The sequence below is a fragment of the Vanellus vanellus genome, assembly GCF_965231255.1.
Source record: "Vanellus vanellus genome assembly, chromosome: 14".
NCBI lineage: Eukaryota > Metazoa > Chordata > Aves > Charadriiformes > Charadriidae > Vanellus > Vanellus vanellus.
Window position 1 is genome coordinate 975834 of NC_138919.1, and position 5284 is coordinate 981117.

Sequence of the window (5284 nt, forward strand, 5' to 3'; positions counted from 1 at the left end):
GATGAGGTCTTTTTCCCTTCTACAAGATCCTATCCCCCTCTGGCATTGCATTGCACAGTGGTAGAGCTGTCCCACAGAGTGTTCCTGGTGTCACCCAATGTGTCCCACCCCAGAGGACCAAGTATTGTGTATGAGACAACTTCTACCTGCAACACAAGATCCCTCGCCACATTCCAGCCTACCTGGATGGACACGCGCTGTGCCTGTACATCAGGAGAAGGATTTGGTGCTTCTACTGCACTGTGTGGCACAGCTTCTGCGGTGTTGTAACCAGGGATGTGCCATCGGTGACCTGCACTGAATTAAGGTTATCACGATGGAAAAAGTCTACAGCATTCAGTCCAAAGTCCTCCTCTGCCTCTGCGCCACTGAAACAGCCCCTCAGCTGCAGTCTCTGCACCGCAATCACACAGTGCTCCCAATCAAGGAAAACTGCCGCTCCCCCCCATGCCCTGGTCCCCATTGTCTTCACATTTAGTACGCACTCTAGAAAAAAGGTTTGTTGTAGTGTCCTACACCAAAAATACTGGTTCTTCAGCAGAAAAGACTCAGTGGGATATCTGAGGCTCTGCGTGAGCCTTCACCGATCCTACATGGAGCTGGTCCCCCAGTATTGGTCTGGTGATGTCCCCTGTATCACAAGGGATGACATACAAAGGTGAAGTCCCCATCCCCTGCAACACCAGCGCCCACCTGTGCTATCTCCAAGGGTCCCGACTAGTACAAGCTCTGGCAATGGCCAGTGTGCCCAGCGCAGAGTGCCCAAAAGCACACCCATCAGCTCACTCCAGGAACCACTGACTCCAGGGTCGTTCTTCAGGAGGTCCAGATCCTATTTGAGTCCACCAGAGGAGAACACGTTCCTCCCGCCTGAATGCTCCCCACTGTGGCTCTGGTTTCCTTGAGAAGCTTTGCCTACAAGCAAATCCCTCACAACCGATAGCCAAAAGGGAGCACTGGCCATTTTAGGGAGTGGGTCACAGCAGACAGCAGGGAGAGCACTGGTCTCCCAGTGCCACATGTACTGGTTTCTGCTCCCGGTGAGCCCTCAGCCCCGCTCAGCACCTGGAGCGAGCCGCCTCCGCGCTGCCTGTGGGCTGCCGCTTCTCAGCAGAAATCCCTCTTCCCACAGGGCTCCCGCGGGCCTGGGATGGGCTTTGCTTTGCGCTCCGTATTAGAGGGGTGAGGAGAGAGAAGCCCCTTCTGCCGCCCAGCCGGAGCGTCACACCGTGTGCTGGAAGAGGGTAACCCGAGCTGTGGTTTACCCGACATTCCTTGTGGCTCCAGCTCCCCAGCCAAAACAAAACCAACATTTTCCTTTTTTTTTTTTTTTTTTTTCATTCCCTCCTCTCTTTGAGGCCAAACAGGAGGAGGGGGTCCCCCACAGTACTTAGCCGAAGTCATGCAGGCTGGAAACCAGTTAAACCCAGCCGCTTCCCGTCACTGTTCCCAGCCGCGTCCCCTGCAGCACCCTCCCCACAGCGGCACCCAGGCGAGCAGGGTCCATGGGGCGACGCCGTGGGGCGACGCCGTGGGGCCAGGGCACACAGCGAGCATGTGGGAACAGGCTATCTGCTCCTGGCGCACGTAAATCGGTGCCGCTGTGAGCGGAGCCGGAGAAGCGCCGCTATTTATCTCGTCGAGGAGCCGAGGCCTCTGTCTTTATAGGGCTTTAGAAACTTCCCCGAGAACAGCCAGCGAGAGGAGAGACGATGGTGCTCCAGCGATAACGCCAGTTGTGTTCATGTTACCCAGTAGCTGTGGGGCTTTCCAAGGAACATGGAAAACAAACTGGAAGCCATCCCCAGCACGGTGATCACGAGCACAGCAAATGGGGAAATTGCGGAGGAGGAAATCGGGCCCCGAGGCTGCAGAGCGAGTGTCACTTGTGTCACCCAGCTGAGCGCTGCTGGCAGCATCCCCACCTACCACCTCCCAACAGTCTCACAGCATTTATACAAAGGGTCCCGCTACCAGTACCATCCCACAGTGGGGCAGGTGGCCATGGGACGGGGTGCCAGGAGGGAGAAACAGCTTCTCTGCTCTCACCAAACACCTGAATGCCCCATTCCGTGCCATCCCGCTGTGCCACGGGGCACACTGAAATGCAACTGGGTAGGAGGAACTGGAAAACAGGCTCACTCTCCAAAACACTGGGTCAAGGGGACATGCTGAGCCCTGTCCCCAAGCAGGGGGGGGGGGGGGGGAACAGCAGGAGCAGCGAGGAGCCCCAGCCACCATGGATGGACAGGGTAGACCTTGGCTGGCTGCCCGATGCCCACCAAGCTGCTCTCTCGCTCCCCTTCCTCAACAGCAGCCCCAGCGCGGGGGCCGCGCTTTGCAAATCTCAAAACAAACACAAGCCGGCTTGGGAAGACACATGGTTCGCTAAAGTAGAGCTCAAAAGCCACAAGCCCCTTTCAGAAGCCACCATGTCAAAGCACCAGCTCGGGGCAGGGTTGAAGGGGGTGGTGCTGAGCTGAGTTCTCCCCACGCAGTGCAAGAGCTGAGCGACGCGGTCAGTGGGCACATCGGTGTCATCGTGCCGAGGGGCTGTGGGGGTAACAGGAGCAGGAGGGTGAGCTCGGCGCCTCGGCACGCTGCTCCCACCACGGCGGGGCTCTGTCGGACCCAGACATGGTGGGCGGCGCGATGAAACCCGACTTTCAGCACCCCGGGGGAAATCCCAGCACTGCCGTTCTTCACGGCACCGCTCCCTGCAGAGCCGCCCTCCCGCCAGGGTCGCTGCTGCAAAGGTTAAGGCTGAAATTCTCTGTCTGAATTAGAGAAGCACAGATTTAACGATCATAATGGCCCTTTTCTTGGCGTTCGTGCTTACAAATTTACCAAAGGACTGCTGCTTGCTGGTGTCAGCCCTTCCTCAGCACTGCTGGAGAGCTGGCTCCGTAGCAGGGAAGTCTCCACAACGGGGAAAAAACTACGTTCACCACCAAGGAATCGCAAAGAGGGAACCGCCATCCTGGTGAGCGGGAGATGTCAACAAGGAGAGGGTGGGAACACACACCAGTTCGACGCGGGAAGTGGTCCCAGCTGGGTGGGTACAGGTGAGAGGCAGAGGCACTTCCCAAGTGGGGAACATCCATTCTAGAAGCGCTAAAATCTGCTCCTCAGGTACCAGGACAAAAAAAAAAAAAAAAAAAAAAAGACAGAGATGTGCCAAATATCAACAGTGAGCAATGCCATCTCGTTTCACGTGATTGCATCGATAAACTCCCAGTTAATTCGACAGTTTGGTGAGAACACCACTACCCTGCAGACACCAGCCAGCCTATCAGCAGACGGGGAGGGACAAGGTGCTCGGCATCCTGCCCGGGGAGCAATTTTAGGACGAGGGACCCCCCCCCAGGTAGGGGTTTTTACCTTCCCCAGCCACAGGACCACAGCTGCAGTTAGGGGAAAGAGTTAACGTTTCCCCCAGTTTCTTACCCTGTTATTCAATCCATTATTGACGTTGAAAAGTCGTCACGTTACAAGCCAGCAGTCCACGAGTATTAAGAGGAAAATAGAGGCACGCAGAGAGAGACACACACCGCAGAGACGTGGGCCCCTCTGAGCTATGGTTACGTTACCGCACAGAAACTCCTTTCCCAGACTTGTTTTCCTCCCCCCATTTGGTACAAACCCCACTCGTTCGTTATTGGCGTTTAATGCCCCAGTGAATCCCTAAATCCAGCTCACAGAGAGGATTACTGAAGGGAGAGCGATGGCTGCACCGGGGCTTTTTTTCTCAGGCTTCAATAGTTGCAATGCTCTGTGGTGGGAATGAGGACCAGGATGGTGGTGCCAGGGGCTGGAGCCCCTTCACGGCTGCCCCAAGGATGCTTTGCCAGACCTGTGCCCCCAGCCTGGGCTCCCGCAGCCGGACATCCCCCGCAGTGCCCTCCCCGTGGCACGGCACAGGCCGGCACTGCTACCGAACACACCTCTCCCGGCTCCGACTGCCGTGGCTCTCACCGAGCCAGGGATGGCAGCTCTGTGCCAAGACAGAACCATTTGCTACAGAGCGCCGACATCAAAACTGTTCATAGGGACAGATTTATTCCCTATACAGGAACGGCCAGCAGGGCGAGGGAGGGGATTCTGCCCCTCTGCTCTGCTCTCATGAGAACCCCCCGCAGTGCTGCCTCCAGCCTTGGAGTCCTCAACACAAAAAGGACATGGACCTGTTGGAGTGGGGCCAGAGGAGGCCCCAGAGATGCTGGGAGGGCTGGAGCCCCTCTGCTGGGAGGACAGGCTGGGAGAGTTGGGGGGGTTCAGCCTGGAGAAGAGAAGGCTCTGGGGAGACCTTAGAGCCCCTTCCCATCCCTAAAGGGGCTACAGGAAATATGGTAAGGGACTCTTGATCAGGGGGTGGAGTGAGAGGATGAGGGGGAACGGTTTTAAACTGAAAGAGGGGAGATTTAGATGAGATACCAGGAAGAAATTCTTTCCTGTGAGGGTGGTGAGCCCCTGGCGCAGGTTGCCCAGAGAAGCTGTGGCTGCCCCATCCCTGGAGGTGTTCAAGGCCAGGCTGGACGGGGCTTGGAGCAACCTGGGCTGGTGGGAGGTGTCCCTGCCCAGGGCAGGGGGGGTGGACTAGATGGCCTTTAAAGGTCCCTTCCAACCCAAACCATTCTATGATTCTATACCCTCCTTCAAACCACGCCTCACCCTGCACTCAGGCCCTAAGACAGTGCTTCTCTGGGGGGTTCAAACCCAGCAGCAGGAAAAGAAAATTAGAAAAAAACAAAACAAAACAAAACAAAAAACCGAACGGTGGAAAAGCAGGTACCCACAAAGGTGTCTTGTCGCTACAGCCAGTGCTGAGGAGGGGAATGCCACAGCGTTACAGACCTTGGTCTGCCACGAAGCGTTTGCTTCCCATCAAAGCTCCATCAAGGACTTCAGGCTCCAGCAGCCTCTCCATCCTTGGACATCTCCATTCAGGCTAACCCCACAGGAGCCCCAAACTGGAGCGTGTCCCCCTGCCTGCCCATGGCTGGTCAGCACAACCCCGGTGGGAGCAGCCCAGGCGAGCTGGGAAGGTGGTGGGGCCCTTGTGATGGCAGGCAGGGGACACTATCCTGCCTGCAGGCAGGGGAGGCAGGAGCCTAGCAGCACCTGCCCATTGCAGGGTCCACCACGGGCAGGGTGGAGGAGACGTAAGGCACGAGGCTGGACTCGTTGAGGGAGCTCGCCAGGCACGCTCGCTCCCCGGTCATATTTTATTTCATCTCCTGATGGGCGAAATGTGTCCTTAATTTGTTCTAAAAGAAAAAGAGAG